The sequence below is a fragment of the Sinohyriopsis cumingii genome, chromosome 2 (genome assembly GCF_028554795.1).
Source record: "Sinohyriopsis cumingii isolate HCF-2022 chromosome 2, ASM2855479v2, whole genome shotgun sequence".
Taxonomy (NCBI): Eukaryota; Metazoa; Mollusca; class Bivalvia; order Unionida; family Unionidae; genus Sinohyriopsis; species Sinohyriopsis cumingii.
Genome location: NC_142962.1, coordinates 129,488,665 through 129,499,785, shown reverse-complemented (window position 1 = coordinate 129,499,785; position 11,121 = coordinate 129,488,665).

Below are 11,121 nucleotides of genomic sequence, written 5' to 3'. Positions count from 1 at the left end.
CAGGTATCCATTGTTTTGTGTGGGTTTTTTCTTCTTCTTCTTCTTCACAGGTAATAATAAGTCGTCAATTCGATCCTGACTTTTTGCTTGAAAATGTCTGACGAATAAACGGTTATTCGTTCTGTTTCCTCACTCTGATTCAGGAGAGCTTCGATACGATGGATCTCTTGAGTGGTTAATGGTGGACAAGAATGTTCACGCAAGTCTTTATACCACTGGTGCAACACGTCTTTGTTCGAGATGAGACTCCAAGCTTCGTCCAGATACTCGTCCAATTTTTCTTCTTGACTTAACATCAGGCATTTATCGTGTTGAATTTGACTGGGATGATCGTTTTGACATCCATAGCAATTTTTCTTGATCAATTCCGTTATTTTGTCGACCAAGTGTTTGGCAAAACAGGAGACTAAATGGGCTTCTTGTTCTGGCCATCTCGATTTCATCATGATCACTTCTTCTTTTTCCACGGTCTCCTCACATTCCATGTCCAAAGTTTCTCCACTAGGTAATGAGGGATAACAGTCTTCCATGGCTTTCTAATAATCTAGAATGACTTCTCTCAAACTGTTGATTTCTATGGTATTATCGAATTCTGCATACAGGATGACGTTCACTGTCTTGTCCAGTTTATCTGCAAACTGAAGTTCCACACGAATCTGGCCAGATTTTATAGGGTGGAAATGTCCCTCGTCGCTGCCTTGGTCTGGAGTGAAATCGAAAGCCCACAAAGCATAGCCTCCTGCGTAATCGTCGTACGTAATGCCGTGACTGGTGTTGGTTCCTAACTGGCCGGTGGCTTCGTACAGGGACAAGTACGATCTCAAGTAATTCATCTTTGTGGGTTCAAAGTCAGTTTCGAAAGGTCGGGTACACAAGGTCTTGCCATCACGATTGACTTCGATTTTCTTCACGTTGAAGTGTTGAAAGTTGAAAGGATTTTTTTTGAAGGCTCCGTTGAAGGCTTCATTCTCGACCATACCAAGGATTAAACGTTTGGGTAACTGTCCTTGGAACAGATGATCTTCGGTTATGGATTGCTGGTTAGCGGGAATGGTGAACGTTTTCACTTCCACACGTCGTATGGGATACTTGGCGGTCGTTCTGCTCAACGTTTGACTGATGTCGTTACCCACTTTGGGTAACACTTCCACGCGTCGTACGTAGAGTTTGGCCTCATCGATTTTGCTTTTAGGATTGCCAGTCTTAGTAGCATCCTCATTAGCCAACAAATGGAAAGTGGCACTGCTACGATTCAGTCTCAAGCGGACATTGACCCCGTTCAGCAAATATTTCTCTTGCAACCACATGTCCAAATGCAAACGATCCATCAGTTCTAAACTCTTTCCACCTAGGATTTTCTTTTGTCTTTCCACAAAACCGTCATTGTCTTTATCTGTTTCGTCAAATGCCTTCGCTTCGTCAGGTTCCCACAGCACGCAGGCATTGAGATGACTATCCTTGGCATCTATTCCGTACGTCAAGAGATTTTCCAGGTAGGCACGGTAAGGGTATGTATCCATGCTGCTGCTGACTAGTTTGTTATTCAAGTACAAATCCACTGAGCTGAACAAGGAATGCATGAAATTGTTGACGGGAGCTATATTCTCAGTGTCTTCTACTTTATTACCATCCTTATCTAGAACTTGGACTTTCAAGTACAAGTAACTGCTATTCAGATCGATGTAATCTTCGGGCTGTCCTTTGATTTCAAACTCAATGGGAGCAGAATCGGTCAGTGAGGAGATGGGATTAAATTCCACCCATTGGGATTCTTGCATGGTCATCATGGTGGGGGGCATGGCAAACAGATCCAGTTCCGTCTTGGAACAGGCGCAAGACTCTCGGTGCATCATTTTGTTCTGTGTTTCAATAATCGAAAACGTCTAAGTCTCGAACGGTTCTTCTTTTCTTGGCCTTTCTAGCTTGAAGTCTGGTGAAAGGGTGTTTTCTTCGTCGTCTCTTTCTGCCTTGTCCTTGCTGAATGCTTGACTCGGTAGCGTGCAGGGCATTTATAGGTGTGTCTCGTCGGCCTAAAATGTCTTTGCCCGTTTGCAGCAAGACATTTTTGCCAGCCCTCATGAAGGCTTCTTTAGGGTTTTGTTTGTCGATGATCACATTTTGGAGAAATTCTTTGCCTTGCGTCAGTGCCGCATCTTTCAAGGCGTGCAATCCTCGTGTCACCATCGGTTTCAACACCGGGGCCACCGAACGAAAGGCCGATTTTAACATGTCTCCTAAACCGTGTCCTCGCTGTCGAGCAACCCCTCGGTACAATGGATACATGACTTACTTACTTACGAGTCGTGAGAGAACCGTTTTCGAAAATGGAGTTTCACCGTGACTTTTCCTTTGGTGAATGGAATATTTTGTCCCAGATCTCCTTTTATAGCAATGTTGACCGTGTCCAAATAAGACTTGCTGACAGGCAAATAGTGAGGATGGACAAATTCGCGGTGGATGTGGTAAGTGTTTCCACCTTCCTCGTCAGTGACCGTGGCAGAATTTACTTTGAAAGGAATGACACGCAGTAACGGTACGGAGGTGTGTCCCACCACGTTGTACTCCACCACATCGGAGTACACGAACATCAAATTCAGTCCTTGGTTCAGTTCTACCGGGAAACGAAAATACCTTGCAAAATGCATGTCGTTGTCAATCTCTGCCATTTTAATAATTTTTTTGGTCTGCTTATCCGTGATCATATTGAGGTCTCCACCCAAAATGTCATACAATTCAGGGCAAAATTTAATACGTATACTTTTTTCCTCACTTTGAAATTTAATGAGTAGACGGTGAGACAGTTTGTGGTACTCGATGGTGACACGTTTTTTTGCTGTGGTCAGAACTTTGTCAAAGGTTGCATAGAATTTGTCAGCGATGGCTTCCACCAGATGTTGACCACTAAAATAATGGCCTGAGTTAATTTTAAAGTGATAAACGAAAAGAGGAGGAGAAGAGTCACTGCTGCGGGGTAATAGGTCCTTTGCAAGATGTGAGTTATGTTGAGGACTGCCCGTCATGGTTTGCTGCAGTGCTGGGTCCAAAATTTCGATGTCAAAAGTGTTTTGAGTTTCAGTGATGTTTTTGATTTGTGTAGGGTGAATCATTTCCACTAAAGCCACTTCCCAATGGGCTTCGTGATCTAAGGGGATGGCCTGAGGTATTTTGGCCGTGTAACAGCACAACGTGTTGTGGGGAAACACCTCCATGGAACTGTCACTGGGTAAAGTTAAGTAAAATTGGTTTTGGTGACTCATAATTCCAGAGTTCTGTGGCTGTCCGAGGGGTTAGTGGACGTCAGAGGCGTGTCTCCGTCTAAAATGGGGTTCTGATTGTGGTTGTTGGAGTGGTGACTGACACTGGCGCTGGACACAACGTTCCCGTTCGAGGAGAATTTCAGGGAGGGATTAGGAAGCAGGTAACCGATGCAACTGCTCAATAAAATGGTCCACAATTGTTTGTCTCCTTGTTGCAAACTCAAATTGGCGATGGCTGCCCCGATGACACAATACACCACGAAGATTTGGCAGAAAAAGACGATTTGCGTTTTAGGCACACGTTCTCCACACCACACCCACAAGGGTTGTTTTTGTAAATCTTGCACAGAAGAACTAGGGGAAGAAGGACTGGTCGACGTAGCTGCGTCTGCTGTGTGAAAGGGCATGATGGTCACTTCTTCTTTTTATAGTCGATGACTTGCGAAGCGTCGATCCAAGAATCGAAACTGGGTGGATATCCTTTCCAACGTACTTTGACTTCTTTGACACGTCGTTTGCCCACTTTACGGGTTCTGCGTTCCAGAATGCTTTCGATGTCGTACACGTCGTCTTCTTTTTTGGTGACACGTTGTAACTCGGGCAAATAAAACGTTCCTTTGAGTACTTCTCCGTTCATGTCTTCCAATTTATAGACGGCAGGATGACGGCCATGCACTCGTCCAGTGACGCGAAACAATTCGGTCGTCCAGTTAGGTAAGTAACCTTTGTCGAAAGTGCGTTTGGTTTTGCCAATGCGCACCCAATCTCCTACGGTCAACTCTCCACTTTTCTCGGGGACAGCCCTCGTCGGGGACGTACCAAACAGACGCTCAAACACCAGCACTTCGTTGTCGGGAGTCACGTCTTGCGGGGCACGTCCGATGCTTCGATGGTAAGATTGGTTGTACGCTTGCACCAGGTGCGGTAAGATGTCGATGTACTTCAGAGTGTGGTGATGCGTAAAATATTTCCACATGCGTTCTTTCAAAGTACGTTGAAAACGTTCCACGATGCTGGTTTTGGTTTCGGGATTCTCGGTGGTAAAAAAATGAATGTCACGTTTCTTTAATTCTTTTTGGAAAGCTTGGTTCAGAAATTCGGTGCCTTTGTCCGTTTGCCATCGAAGAGGGTGACGACCGCTTTGTTTCAACACCCGTTGCAGGGCTTGCACTAACTCGCTGCTGGATTTGGAAGTCAAGGGCACGACCCAGGCAAATTTGGAAAAGACGTCGATGACACAAAACAAATATTTGTAACCACGATTGTAGCTGGCCAAATGAGAGACATCGGCTAAATCGGCTTGCCATTGATGATCGATGCCTTCCACTCGGGTGCGACTTCTGGCAAACTTGCGTCGAATGGGTTTGTGTAAAGTGTAGGTAGCTTGTTCTTGTAACCATCGTTGCACTTGAGGTAAACGGAGACTTTTCAGTCGCGTTTTGGCAGCACGATACAATTTTTGAACTCCTGCGTAACCTGCAGGATGGGAGGGATCGTAGTAAATGCTGGCTAAGACTTTTTCCATTTTTGTGTTGGTGTGTTAATAAGGCACCCACTCTTGGAGGAGGCTACTCTTTTTCTCTTGGGGTATTTTCTTGGATTGCAAGGCTTTGCGTGTGCGACCGGCAATAGGTGTCGAAGAGGAGGATGTCTGAGCGGGGGATATCGGTTCTTGTTTCACTTCTGTCTTCACTTCTGTCTTCACTTTATTTTTCTCTTGTGAGGAAGAAGGGGTGGTCATCATCTTTTTAATCCATCCAATTCTGGAGGTAGGTGGTGTTGTTAACTTGCGTACTTTTTCTGGTGGAGTTTGAAACCCTTCTTCTTCTTCTTTTCCTTTTTCTGTCTTGACCACTGGTACTGGTACTGGTACTGGTGATGCTGCTGGACTTTTCATCAAGGTCTTAAAATCTTTCAGAGTGGGTAGAGCTGTTTCGTCTAAAGCTTTCTGGTGAAAGAGTTGCAGTCGTTGCAAGAGTTGACCGTACTTTTGCGATTTTTCTGTTTCGGACAAATCTTGGCGATCCATCAAGGATTGCAATTCGTGTTGTAACTGGGACATCTCGCTCAAATTGGGATTGGGAGGTAAATGCGGGGTGCGTTGTTCTTGCCACCGATGGTATTCCATCCATCGTTTGTAAGGCACTAAAGCTAGTTTTCGTCCTTCCATGGGGTTGTCAGGGGTGAATTCTGAGATCTTGGGACTTTCGAGGGCCTTTTTATCTTGCTCCCACCAGTCCTCCCAACATGGTTCCCAAGACTCCTTTCAGTATGGGGCCTAACAAGAGAGGTAAAATGCCTCCACGTTGGACCAACATCTTCTTTTTTTGACGAATGGGAATTTTCTTTTGAACCATTTTCCGAAGAACGTGACGATGTTTGCCTAAGCATTGTTTCTGGTGTTTGGACAAAGGGATCGTGCCTTTCAAAACATTCAAACAACATTCGCACACGGTATCGATGACCTCTTTGGAGGCCGTTTGAATGAGTTTTTTTCGTAGGGGTGGAGAAGCTTTGGACAGGACAGATAACAGGTCCCCATGTTTGGCTAAACGTGGTGGCAGTCCTTTCCTTTTCTTTCCTTGGGGTTTTCTGGAGGGTGACATCTTTAAGTCTTTAGGAGCACCTAAAAACACTGATACCCTACTCGGTCACAGGCCTTTTTTATACTGGAACGCGTCGCCACTGATTGTCTTTACGGCGTATCAGTTTGAGGACAGGCATGACACGTCGTGCAGGGGTACGTAACGGACTAAATCGAGCCAGTTCTTGCTTGGACAAATCCAGTAAACTTTGTAACATGCCCGATCTTTCATGGACTTTGATTTTGGGAGAAGGTACTTTGTGAGCAGCAGCCACTGCCGCTAAATGGGAAGGTCCTGCCACTGGGGAAGTTCTTTTGGGGGTCATCAACGGAGAAGTTCTTGGTGTAATCAACGTCTCCAAGTACTCTTCAGTTCCTGGTGACACCAACGGAGAAGTGGACAAACGTGAGGCTGCCGGAGACGCTGTGGCAGGTCGTGGTTTGCGAGTGTAAGGTTGTGTCCTGGCCGAAGTGCCTCTCTTGCGACTAGTTTTCTTCTTCTGTGGACTTTTCTTTTTCTGGGGACTTTTTCTCTGTTTCTTTTTCTGGGGGCTTCTTTTCTTTTTTCGGGGTGGTGTCTGGTAAGAGGAGGGTCCCGCCACTGGAGAAGTTCTTCTCTTTGGGGACCTGGTCTTTTTCTTCTTGGGGCTTCGTTGAACTTTTGTCTTGGGGATAACTTTGGGGGCATTAGGATCCCATCTTAAGAGTGAGCGAATGATGACCCCTCCTAGAGTACCGCTCCCTCCAGGTTTCAAAATGATTTGTTTTTTGGTTTGAGTGTCGATGCGGGGATCGGCCAGTTGGACCAAAGCGACTTTGTTTCGATCGAAAAAGCGTTGGGTTTGATGAGGAATCTGAATGATTCCTTGGAGTAATTGACGTGCCGTCACCGTGAACCATCGTAAGACTTCTTTGAGACTAGCTTCTAAGACACGGGCTCGTGTTTGTGGATCTTTTTCTCGACTGATGCCATACAAGGCACGAATCAATTTGACGGGAAGATGCGACTGAAGGGACGTCATGTTCACACTGTGTGAGACAGACGAAAAAGGGTCTGAGGTTTTTATAGATTTTTTTCATGGGGAGTGAAATGAAGTCGAGGACGGAGACGTGTACAGGACAGGCCCTCCGTCTTGGCACCAGTGGTGAAACAAGTGGGTACGAAATCGCAAATCATCGGGAGTCGTAGGTTTCAAATCGACGAGTAAATAGGCGTGTGGTGTTTGAGTGGCATCGTCGTACGCCTGAGTCAGCCAAGGCGTTCCTAACTGTTTGGCTAAGACTTGCACTTGCGATTTATCTCGAGGGCTTTTAAACAAGACCACGTAATGCGCATTGAGACTGATGGTGCGATGGGCTTTACTTTGTTGAAACAAATTTTGGGTGATGTAAATGACACTGGCATTACGGTGATGCCCTTTGCGCGTGAACCACAATTTAATTTCTTCTTCGTCTTCTCCTAACATGTCGTCGAAAATGACCAAATGGGTTTGACGGGAGTCAGAGACGATGCCGTCGTCTTCTTTAGGAATGCCTTCCACAACCACACGATGGAATCGCCTTGACTTTCTCGCAAGAGGCTGTACGCCGATTGCCACTCTTTGTAACACCACACGATCCGTTGAGGGGGTCGATCGATCAAATGATGTTTATGTTCGATCAAACGTTTGACGAATTCGGTTTTGCCAGAACCGCTAGGTCCAGCAATGAGCATGTTAAAGGGATGGCGAAGATACAAAGCCTCCCAACTGGCACGATCTAAGTGTTCGTCGATGACTTTGACAGTAGAGGAAGAGGGAGCAGAGACAGCAGAGGTAGCCATGGTGTGAGGAATGTCACTTGTGACACGAAAAACAAACAAGACAAGAGTTTATATACTTTTTCAGAACACGTTTATTGAATGTTTCAAATATGAACACGAAAGACAAAAATACATACAACCCAAATAGTGATGTACAGGAATATAAAACACAGCAAAGCGATCAAAGTGGAATATAAACAAGTGTCTGTACAACATGTTTTGGGTAACCAAGATGTCCTAGGGACAGTGTGTAATGTTCTTACAGTCTCTACATGAGGTATTGTCACACAAGTGTCCTCCCGGAATGACCTTTCAGGAATGTCCATGACAGTCCTGTCCTGAAGCGAGTGGTTGTTCTCGGTGACGGGTTCTTCTGGCACCGTCACTAACACAGGTTGAAAAGTAACTTTTTTCCTTGAACAACTCTTGTGCATACTGGGCCACTTCTTGGGTCCAAGCCTCAAAACCCCCCTTTTTCCAGTCACGAACATCTGTCCAATGAGGGTGTAAGTCACAAGCTACACACACATCGTCATACACGTCTTGGGTAGCTAAAAGTTGACGAATCTTTTTTTCCTGTTGAGGTCGAGAAGTATCCAGATGAAACCGCAAGGCTTTGAGCAAAAGGAGTTTTTCGTGACCATTTAAGGCCATGGAGGTGGTAAGTACTGATCGTAAAGAGTCCACAAAGAATCGGCTGGTAAACGAAATCCCAGAAAACAAGTCACTAAGACACACACCACTTGTCGTCCCAAATTGAATGGATACAGTTCTTGTAATAATCGATGGTAATGATCCACGGTTTGAATATGGTCATTGAGTTCCTTCCACGGAATCTGTTGGATGACATGTGACATAAACCGTGGCATGGCAGCCTGTTTTTATATTCTCTTTTTTTTGGATGCAATACACGTACTTTCTAGCCAGAGATCTTCGTTCTACAGTAGGGAATCTAAATCTTGCATACTGTAACCGAAACGTCAGAGTTCGTTTAGGTGTTTCCTCTTCCGCTAAGCAGATTCCACGTAAAATATGTTTGTAATCCTTTAACTTGTCTTCCTCAATGCGTTGCACTAGGTGAATCTCGAAGTAACCATAATCATGAACATGTCGATCATTAGCGACCTCAAAGTTTTGAACAATGTCTGACCATTGAAAGAATTTCTGACGAATCAGTTCTCTTATACCATTCAGGTACCAGTGGTTAAAGATCTGGTGACGTATCGGATGCAATTGTTCTTTACGTTTGACTTGTATTTTGACCAGCTCTCGGTAAATGCGTTCTCTCAACTCCACAGGCAAAGCACGAATGTTCTCTTGTAAAGTATCCATGAATAGGTTATACTAAATTCTCTTTGGTCTGACACAAGAAATGTACTGTTTGCACAAACATGGTTTTAATTCATTGTCGAATCTAAATCGTTTCACCACTAATCTACACATTACAATTCGTTCAGAAGTTTCCTCTTTCACCAAGTTGACATTGCGTGAAAGATGTTGGTAATTCGTTAACTCTTCCTCTGGAATTCGATGCAGTACGTTTACAATGTAGTAGATAGAATCGTCCATACCAAACCATTCCTTTTTATAACCAGGAAGTCGTTGATCAATGTCTGTCCAATGGAACACTTTCAACTCAATCAGTCCTTGTATAGCCTGAAGGTACCAGTGGTTCAAACACCGGTGACGTAACGGATGCAATTGTTCTTTACGTTTCACTTGTATTTTGACCAGTTCTCGATAAATGCGTTCTCTCAACTCCACAGGCAAAGCACAAATGTTCTCTTGTAAAGTATCCATGAACAGATTATTATGGTAAGAAGTTACTTCAATGTCTCGGTCCCACTAAGGGTAAGTAATGACAATTCGGTGACCATCGAGCATGTTCTACGTAGGCCGAATCTTGCGGTTCCCAGTGGTGAAGTGACACACCGCAACTGAAGCACTTGACTTTATCTCCTTCGCCCAAGTAGAAAAATCCGGCTCTGGCTAATTCTTCGGGGGTCGGTCCTCCCAGATACTTAGGCCATTTTCCTTTGAACGATTGAAGACGATTTTCAAAGTCGCAGTATTCCGACAAACGCACAGGGAACGAATATTCGTCTTTCACAGGTTCGTTTCGATGAGGGTTGAGTGACATGGGTAGGAGTTTGCTCAGGGCTGGATGACATCCGTAGGGGGGTAGACGTGAAGGTGAACATTCCCCTTTAAAACGAAACCCAGTAAAATGTCCAAGAGGACGAACAGCATCGCTTTCGCATCCCACAGGTTTGACACGCACAGCATCACTTTCCATGATAGGGGTAGGGGCACTAAAGTTCCCATGATGCTTTACGGCATCGCTCAGGTCACAAGGTACAGCATCGTACCCATCGCAAGGCTCACAATCGCATTCCACTTCCGAAGCCTCACACTTGAATTGTGCCCTTCTAAACAACTTGTTCTGTGTTTCTCTGAAAGTATTCATCTTGTTCGCTCGGTCTTGGTAGTCACAATGAACTATCGATCTTGCCTAGGGTTCCTTTTTTATATACAGACCAATACCGACGTGACCGTACGGTAAGGTGAAATGATTGGGAAGTCGAACTCGCTTCTGGTATACAATTTGATAGACTTTTTCCAAGGGTCGACTGACGATGTGGTGAGTAGGTAAACGTACAATCTTGTTCGGTTGGTGAGTGGTCACTTTAAAGTTTCCATCCTCTCCCGATTGCAAGGCTTCTTTCAATACCCCAAAGTTGACCACTTGACTGGTACGATAATTCAGAGTCAGTCCTTTCACTTTGCACGTCGTGTGCACTTCTCCTTGTTTGTCCCGGTATTCGTAGCCGTAATTTTTGGGACCGCCACTGACGAAACTTAGAATCTTGTCGTCGGGATGCTCGTCTGTCCAGGCTCCTAAACGGTCTCCTTCGATGTTAGGGTGATGTTGAATCGGGTGATGGATGTAAATGCAACTGTCCGTGTCAAAGTACAGGACACGTTCCCCTAACAGTTCTAAAGCTTCGTACAATTTTAAGCGAGCATGAGCTGTCACGTAAGCCGCAATGATGACATTTCCAAAAGGGTCGTCTTGTACAAAGTCCAGATCTTCTTCGTAATTGACCAAGATTAAATTCTCTCGAACGACGTCCACGTGTTTCATGTATTTGGTTTTGTCGTGAATCATCTGGAAGTAGCGAGAAGGTTCTGTCAAATATTCCGTCTTGGGTAAACACGGTCGTTGTGCCATTTTACCCCACAAGCAATTTAACATCACTTTGGCAAACGATCGCCTGCCTTCGTTTTTCTCGATGTGGTCTAAAGTGATGCCTTCTTGTTCGTAGTATTTCTCTTTGAATTGTATTTGGTCTTCGGGAGTGTGACACCAGGAAGGATAGCCGCTGGCTTCTTGCTTCAGTTTCAAAAAGGCATCCACGTAGTCGGCGAAAATGCCTTTCTGACTGGGGTCACCCTTGTGGTATTGTTGTGTCTTGGGA